The following is a 9,812-nucleotide window of genomic DNA, read 5'->3' as shown; positions in this document are numbered from 1 at the left end:
CAACGAAATTCTGCCTCACAATCTGGGGAAAAATCCAAAGAGATTCTGGTCGTACATGAAATACGCCAGCAGCAAGACATAATCAATAGCTTCACTGCACAATAGCGAAGGTAATTTTACCGATGTCAGTGCCACTGACACAGAGTTGCTAAATTCCTTCACCAAAGAAGATGAAGTAAAATTTCCAGAATTCGAATCAAGAACTGCTGCTGAGGGGCACCCACATGCCTTGCTCATACTGTGGCATCAAGCAGTCAGGCCTGCAAGATGAGTGGTCTGCCAAGAGAGTGGATTCATTCTTATTTATCAAGTAACATGAGCTCTAGTACTCACAATTAAGTTACAAATTATTCTCCTGTTTGAATACTACACAACGGAAACGGATAACGCACATCTGACTATTAGTAATTTACACAACTCTGACTGTTCACTACGCACTGGCAGTACCACATTTTCTTTCTTACCCAACGGCTTTGATCAACACGTGGCCATCGCACTGAATACGAATGCCGCACACATTATAAATTCTGGATATCATGACAACATACTATTCGAAGGAAAAGGCCACCAATCTTTTTCTTTTCACTATCTTTTTTATTCCGATAAATTCTATAACCTAAACACACCACTACATTTTCTACTACAATTACACATGAGAAACTCCGCCCAGTGGGCATGGCTTTACATTGGTGATTATCTTATGGTCTCGTAATGATCTAACGCTACAGTGCACTTTCTGGGTAGGATGGTGGATATTTTGCTATATCTCACACTTCGACTCTCACACCCATCATCACGAAAATTTCCTCCAGACCGAGCGGTACAAAAAGGAACATGAACAACCCACTGCTTCTGAACTTATCTTGCTACTCTCCCATGCAAACCACACATACTTAAATTACATGAGATACACCATACTAGCAACATGGAATACAGCACAAGGAATAGTCACAACGTTATAATCACTTCACTTTCAGCTCTCCCACTTCAATTAGTATTCATCCCAGTTTCACACGACACTGCCCCACTTCGTAACTTTTCTTTCCTATTGTGAACTCTGGAGGATATATGCACATCTTCCTGAGCAATGCAAGGCAAGTGGCGTTGCTGGATAGACGGCTGACTCACCTTGCTTCACTCTCAGAGTATTATAGTTTGAATCAAGCATCACACGGAAACATAACACGCAAAGTAATATTAAGAACATATTCATCACACACGCGAGTCCTCAACTGATACCATGGACAAGTACTTCTCTTTATCCTTTGTCTCATACACAGATTGAGACTCACACAGTACTCACCACGTGGAAGTAGTCGTCTCTAATTTCAAGTCCTGCACACGCCATTTCTTAAATATTTCCAACTTATAGTACACACGCCAGTAATTCAGCTTAACTTTAGCACTCGGAAGTATTTCAACTTATTGCTACACGTGGTTTCATCGTGACCGTTGGTCACTTCCGAAGATTACTACGATCGCCTTAATATTACATGCCTGACATTTAATTCTCCCCACAAAAGTTCCTGAAATAGAGAAATTATTATTCCAAACTACTCTTAAGTATTCCACATGCATACCATTCTCTCCACTCTTTTGTCTTTACGGAGCTCACCTAAGACAGGTCTTACCAACACAAGATCCAGCGCCCGAGTGCTGAAAAACATGGCCGTTCTTCAGGTCATCTCGCACCTCTGCCAAAGTGGGGGAGCACCTTGCTACCGTATTGGTCAGCCACATTTCAGTCGCTCAAAGCTCCTGTAAATTTCATCTCTTTGGCTCCACCAAAGGTGACCAAACGACTGTCTCAAAGATGATCATATATTGCACCTTCAGTACCTGCGGTTAGCAGACGACCATACATTCATTCATTTCACAGATCTCACCAAATTGGGTGTAGGGATTTATTTTGTGGGAGTGCACATGTGATCAATTAAATAAATAAATTGTCATTCTTTCCTACACTGGTATCCGGCTTCGGTGTATTAAGTGAAATTGAGTTATTATTACAAAAAATATGTTGTTCTGACAAGAATGACGAAGAATGTTGTGCTTATTTTCAATGTTGGGCGGTACTGTACCCTTTCACTGCCAACTAGGTTACTTCGAAAGTACATATGCTCGGTGTAGCAAGGCAGCTTAAATCACCTACTAAAGGCAATTCCTCCAGTCCAGATTGTATACCAATTAGATTCCTTTCAAACTATGCTTATATAATAAATCACTCTGTCCGAACAGGCCTCGGACGGCCCAACGGTACCGACCGGCCGCCGTGTCATCCTCAGCCCTCAGGCGTCGCTAGATGCGGATATGGAGGGGCATGTGGTCAGTACACCGCTCTCCGACCGTATGTCAGTTTACGAGACGGAGCCGCTACTTCTCAATCAAGTAGCTCCTCAGTTTGCCGCGTAAGGCCTGAGTGCACCCCGCATGCCAACAGCGCTCGGCAGACCGGATGGTCACCCATCCAAGTGCTAGCCAGCCCGACAGCGCTTAACTTCGGTGATCTGACGGGAACCGGTGTTACCACTACGGCAAGGCCGTTGGCTATGCTGATATAACAGCTCCATACTAAAAATCGTATACAATCGCTTGAACAGTAAAAGACCTGTACCTAAGGACTGGAAAGTTGCACAGGTCACATCATTACTCAAGAAAGGAAGTAGGATTAATCCGATGAATTACACACGCATATCACTGACATCGATTTGAATTAAGAATTTGGAACATATACTGTGCTCAAATATTACGAATTACCTCGAAGAAAACGAGCTGTTAACACACAGTCAGTACGGATTCAGAAAATATCGTTCTTGTGAAACGCAGCTAGCTGTTTATCCTCACGAAATAATGAGTGCTACTGACAGGGGAACTCAAATTGACTCCATATTTCTACATTTCCTTTTTATATCGTTCTTCAAAAGTGGCCTCTAATCAAGTTGCATGCCTACGGGGTATCCTCAGTTGTGCGACTGGATTCGTGATTTCCTGTGTTCAAATATTACGAATTACCTCGAAGAAAACGAGCTGTTGACACATAGTCAGTACGGATTCAGAAAATATCGTACTTGTGAAACGCAGCTAGCTGTTTATCCTCACGAAATAATGAGTGCTACTGACAGGGGATCTCAAATTGACTCCATATTTCTACATTTCCTTTTTATATCGTTCTTCAAAAGTGGCTTCTAATCAAGTTGCATGCCTACGGGGTATCCTCAGTTGTGCGACTGGATTCGTGATTTCCTGTGTTCAAATATTACGAATTACCTCGAAGAAAACGAGCTGTTGACACATAGTCAGTACGGATTCAGAAAATATCGTTCTTGTGAAACGCAGCTAGCTGTTTATCCTCACGAAATAATGAGTGCTATCGACAGGGGATCTCAAATTGACTCCATATTTCTACATTTCCTTTTTATATCGTTCTTCAAAAGTGGCTTCTAATCAAGTTGCATGCCTACTGGGTATCCTCAGTTGTGCGACTGGATTCGTGATTTCCTGTGCTCAAATATTACGAATTACCTCGAAGTAAACGAGCTGTTGACACATAGTCAGTACGGATTCAGAAAATATCGTTCTTGTGAAACGCAGCTAGCTGTTTATCCTCACGAAATAATGAGTGCTATCGACAGGGGATCTCAAATTGACTCCATATTTCTACATTTCCTTTTTATATCGTTCTTCAAAAGTGGCTTCTAATCAAGTTGCATACCTACGGGGTATCCTCAGTTGTGCGACTGGATTCGTGATTTCCTGTGTTCAAATATTACGAATTACCTCGAAGAAAACGAGCTGTTGACACATAGTCAGTACGGATTCAGAAAATATCGTTCTTGTGAAACGCAGCTAGCTGTTTATCCTCACGAAATAATGAGTGCTATCGACAGGGGATCTCAAATTGACTCCATATTTCTACATTTCCTTTTTATATCGTTCTTCAAAAGTGGCTTCTAATCAAGTTGCATGCCTACTGGGTATCCTCAGTTGTGCGACTGGATTCGTGATTTCCTGTGCTCAAATATTACGAATTACCTCGAAGTAAACGAGCTGTTGACACATAGTCAGTACGGATTCAGAAAATATCGTTCTTGTGAAACGCAGCTAGCTGTTTATCCTCACGAAATAATGAGTGCTATCGACAGGGGATCTCAAATTGACTCCATATTTCTACATTTCCTTTTTATATCGTTCTTCAAAAGTGGCTTCTAATCAAGTTGCATGCCTACGGGGTATCCTCAGTTGTGCGACTGGATTCGTGATTTCCTGTGCTCAAATATTACGAATTACCTCGAAGAAAACGAGCTGTTGACACATAGTCAGTACGGATTCAGAAAATATCGTTCTTGTGAAACGCAGCTAGCTGTTTATCCTCACGAAATAATGAGTGCTATCGACAAGGGATCTCAAATTGACTCCATATTTCTACATTTCCTTTTTATATCGTTCTTCAAAAGTGGCTTCTAATCAAGTTGCATGCCTACGGGGTATCCTCAGTTGTGCGACTGGATTCGTGACTTCCTGTGTTCAAATATTACGAATTACCTCGAAGAAAACGAGCTGTTGACACATAGTCAGTACGGATTCAGAACATATCGTTCTTGTGAAACGCAGCTAGCTGTTTATCCTCACGAAATAATGAGTGCTATCGACAGGGGATCTCAAATTGACTCCATGTTTCTACATTTCCTTTTTATATCGCTCTCCGAAAGTGGTTTCTAATCAAGTTGCATGCCTATGGGGTAGCCTCAGTTGTGCGACTGGATTCCTGTCGGAAAGGTCTCAGTTCGTAGTAACTGACGGAAAGTGACGGAGTAAAACAGAAGTGATATCTTGCGTTCCCCAAGGAACGGTAATATGCTCTCTCCTGTTCCTGATCTACATAAACGATTTAGGACGCGGTATGGGCATCCATCTCAGATTTTTTGCAGATGATGTCATTTACCGTCTAGTAGAGTTATCATAAGATCAAAACCAATTACAGAATGATTTAGACAAGATATATGTACCGTGTGAAAAATGGTGTTTGATCCTAAATACGAGTAATGAAAAGTGTGAGGTCACCAACATGAGCACCAAAACTAATCCGTTAATTTTTGGTTACAAGATAAATCACTCAAATCTAAAGCTGTCAATTCAACTAAATATCTAGGAATTACAATTACGAATAATTTCAATTGGAAAGATCACGTAGGTATGGCAAACCAAAGACTGCGTTTTATTGGCGGAACACTTAGTAGATGCAACAGGTCTACTAAAGAGAGTGCCTACAACACGCTTGTCCGTCCTTTGCTAGAGTGCTGCTGTGCAGTATGGAATCCCCACCATATGGGATTGACGGAATACATCGAAAAATTTCAGAGAAGGGCAGCCAGTTTTGTATTATCGCGAAATAGGAGAGAGAGCGTCACGGATGTGATACACGAATTAGGGTACACTCACTGAAACAAAGGCGTTTATCGTTGCGGCACGATCTTCTCATGTAATTATAAACACTTACTTTCTCCTCCGAATTCGAAAACGGTTTTTTGACATCCACCAATGCAGGGGAAATAATAATTCTAATACAGTACGAAAAATCAGAGCTCGCACGAAAAAATTTAAGTGTACGTTTTTTCCGCGAGCTGTTAGAGAATGGAACGGTAGAGAAATAGTGCGAAAGTGGTTCGATGAACCCTCTTCCAGGCACATAGCTGTGAATTTCAGAGTATTAATGAATATGTAAGTGTAGATGTAGATGCCTCCCCACACCATAACTGCCGGACGACGAAAACGATCATGTTCGACAATGTTCATGGGTGTAGTGCGTGTTCCAACCTCTCGTCATGGAAGTGGACGTCCAGAATCACTACTCAGACTGAATCTGTTGCAATCCGAGAAAAGCACACGACTCTCCCCCACCCCCACCCCCATCCCCCGTCATTCGTCCAGTGTTTATGCTCTTGGTACTATCGTAAATGGTGCCACGCACGTGCATGGCGACAGGTTTTTGCGTAGTGCAGCTCCACGTTGCATCACGTACGTGCTGGGTCTCCGGAGCCACAGCCACAGCTAGCCTGCCTGTTCTGTGGCGCACGCAGCACGCTCGTTCCCATCTCTGCGCTTTCCTCGTAATTGCTGCTGCTTCAGCACTCTGCCGTAGTCAACACATAAATAAATAGCCCGCATCTCGTGGTCGTGCGGTAGCGTTCTCGCTTCACACGCCCGGGTTCCTGGGTTCGATTCCCGGCGGGGTCAGGGATTTTCTCTGCCTCGTGATGGCTGGGTGTTGTGTGCTGTCCTTAGGTTAGTTAGGTTTAAGTAGTTCTAAGTTCTAGGGGACTTATGACCACAGCAGTTGAGTCCCATAGTGCTCAGAGCCATTTGAACCATTTTTGAACATAAATAAATAACACTTTTGCTTTGGGCCATGTTGTGTGAAATTTGAGAAAAAATTGGGGTTTTTAAAACTTCATGTCCTTTCTGCAAAACAATGGCTTCCTTTTTGTTTTCTATCTAAACATGTTTCGACAAGTATGACCACTTTCAGTGGATTTCGTTTTATTTATGGAAAGCAGTGTAGAAAAAGTTTCGTTGGTTTTCTACAACATACGTATTTTTATTTTTTTGTGATTACTCAATTGAAAATGCGTTAGCTTTACTGATGGGGCTGTATAGCATGGCTTGCTTTTACCCGCTTTATAGCTGGACAGCATTTCATCTGCAGAGTAATTGGAAGAATATGTTTGTTAGTTCATAGAGTAATTAGTTTTGTTCAGAGTAACAATTTTGGATGTTCTGTAATGTTTTTGTCGTAATGTATGAATGTGTGTATTCGGTGTGTTTCGTTGTGCGTTGTTTTTTGTCCCTTTCTCATTCCCCCCTATCCCCCTGCTCCCCCCCCCCCCCCACTAATCACGCCCTCCATCCCCCACCCCTCTCACTAGTATTTCTGGCTTTATAGCCATCATACTCAGATACAAATAGCTCTTCTTAGAGCAGCTGTAGTGACAAGATAACAGATGGCCTGTTCGGCATGGGTACCAAGAGAAAGACCGCCTAAATTGTGAGCCTTCTTCGCGATTGAGGATGTCAGTTGACGGCTGAAAGGTGTTTAATTTGACATCCTCTATCGAACAGCCGAGTCCCGCGACCATCGCTAAAAATACAGAGACTTCTCCTCGATTGGTTGCTGCGTTCAGAAGTTGCTCGCCAATATGATAATTTTCTGTTATTAATATTAGACAAACTGAACAGCGTATTTACTTGCATTTCAAATTAAAGCATCTCTCAATAGCGTACTATAATTCCGTTATATCACAAGTATTAATAACCAGAAGAATGATAAATAACTGCTAAACGAAAAGGCAGACGAAGCACTTCGGATATCTTCGGGTCGCGCGTAACTTAGACGGTGGGCGCTGTGGTTCGTCTGGTTGGGCAGTCTCGGAGGACGGACATGTTTTCTGCCGCGGTATCAGTTAACATTTCATTTTCAATGTCTAGTTTGTAAATGTGAGAGCTGGACTGACAGTTTTGGAGGACAGGCATGTTGTCTGCCGTGGTCGGTATCAGGTTAAGACTTCATTAGCAATGTGTGGTTATTTGGACATGTAGTTGAGAACTGTGTGATAGTAATTACGGAAATACGCAGATCATTATTTTGTTGAAGAATGGAAATTATTTGTGAGTCTAACGTGGAATGTAATTATGCAGTTTCTCGTGTTCTGCTAATAAAATGCGAGTGACATCCGGTATAAAGAAACTAATTAGAAATTTAATTACTTCTAAAATAACAGTGAATCCCTAAGAGTTTATTATAACCTCGAGATAACGGATTCACGACCTACGTGCTGTTTTCTGGCAGGGGACAATAACTATAGGAGACTGCAGGTTAGTGGGCATTAATTAGCACTTATGCATTCCACTCTGGGCGGTGGAAATAAATAGGCACCTCGCGTGTACTGCAATCCTAGTACAAATGAGATCAGTGACACTTCATCTATTGTAACACAGAGGAGATATGGAGGAGAGAAATTATCGAGGGAAGGGGTTCGTCATACGCACGTATATATCACCGTCTCTCTCTCGCTCTCTCGTTTTCAACTTGCCGTAAATGCACTGTAAGTATTCGTTGATTGACTCACGCTACCTTTTCACGTTCCTTCAAATGCCACGTATTACGGGGCTGACCCGTTTAGCGCCGAATCACGGTGACCTCTCGCCATGTGACATCCAACTTTCTGTACACGACTGGGAGACCTTTGGCAACATGCTACCAAACTTCCATTCATTCTCACCTAGTAGTTAATATGTTACTTTACTGGTCTATCTCGACCTTATGATTCACAGAGCAGTCTATTTGAAAGTCCAGCCACAATAGAAACTCGTATATTTAAAAAAATCATGACATAAATGATGTGAACTCTGCAACTAGGTGCTCCAGGTTCAAATAAAGGCCACTGGAACTGATGCAACATAAACACTGGATTGGAAGCGACAGTGATATCGAATAGGTTTTTCGACAGAATCAACAGTACAGACATTAATGTTAAATAGATACCCTCAAGATCGTGTTAGTTGCAAAATCTGGAACCGAGAGCAGAAGGACGCGTCTGTAAGCTTTGACCAGATTACAGTATAGTCATAGCGGAATTTATGGTGCGCGGCCTAACGTTATGTGTTTTGACTAACAACTGACAATTATCACAAAACAAAGCTGTGATGAGTTGGAAGAATGGCACCATCTGCAATTTTTTTCTGTAGATAGTGAAGAGGAAAGGTAAAACTGGCAGTACCAGCATGATTGCAATGAAAGAAACGGATGAAAAGCAAGGGTATGGTTGAAAGATTTACACTGGTAACCCATCCGCACCATGTAAGCGGTCAGATTTTTGTGAAGAAAGAAAAGTTAGAGCATAATGAAATATTCATAATTTATGAGAGGAAAGAATGGATAAGAATCGATTTTTGCAAAAGAAGCAACGTAATGGCCCAAAAGAAGTTACTAATAAATACCCGAAAGCATTTTCTTATATACCACGGAAGATGGAGGGTGTGTCGCAGTAATTTCGTGTAGTTGAAGAACAACAGCCAGGTGTGAAATTGTACCCCATTCCTGTAAAATACTGAAAAACTGCAGGAGAAGTAATACGAGCAATGCAACGGTCAAAAATTACAAAGGCATGCTCAAAAGCAATGCCTCCGAATTTTTAAAGTGAAAACTCTTTAAGCTTCTCAAATAAAACACTTGGAAGCTTCTTTTGCTTAATATACCATTGACTAGGTTTCCAATTGCAAGACACGGTATAAATCTTAAGTCTTAATATAATCCCTTGCCTCCACACAGCATCAACCTGCTTCAGTAAAAATCGTCAATGAGAGAAACTGGTCGGTGAAGCTGAGGTTTGGGCGAAATTCTACCTATTCAGCAAAAAGGGTTTGGAAAATGTTGTGGCTAATTCTGTTATACAGTAGTCTTTCCAAAACTTTACATACTGTGCTAAGTAAAACAATGGGTCGGTAGCTTTGCGGATTGTCATTTGGTTTACCTGGCTTTAAGATGGCTTAGATTTTTGTCTTTTCAAATCATGGGGTATGTTACCAGTTTGGAGGATATCAGTAAAGAACTCTGCTAGCCAAATTTTTATGTGCTCCGCACTATGGATGAGGAATTCTTAATGGATGCTGTCAAAACCAGATGCCTTCCCCGCTTTCGTTTCTTTGAGAGCTGTCGTTATTTCTTCACTGCTAAGTGGTGGTTCAAATGGCTCTGAGCACTATGGGCCTTAACTTCTGAGGTCATCAGTACCCTAGAACTTAGAACTACTTAAACC

General features: G+C 41.8%; 1 pseudogene; it reads right to left on the bottom strand.

Annotated features, from left to right (window-relative positions):
• Positions 1 to 2,431: 2,431 nt before the first annotated feature.
• Positions 2,432 to 2,548, bottom strand: LOC126250215 (5S ribosomal RNA; annotated as a pseudogene).
• Positions 2,549 to 9,812: the final 7,264 nt, after the last annotated feature.

This window comes from Schistocerca nitens, chromosome 3, assembly GCF_023898315.1.
Source record: "Schistocerca nitens isolate TAMUIC-IGC-003100 chromosome 3, iqSchNite1.1, whole genome shotgun sequence".
Lineage (NCBI taxonomy): Eukaryota > Metazoa > Arthropoda > Insecta > Orthoptera > Acrididae > Schistocerca > Schistocerca nitens.
Note: the sequence above shows the minus strand (reverse complement) of the source record. Positions and strands in the feature narration are given on the sequence as shown.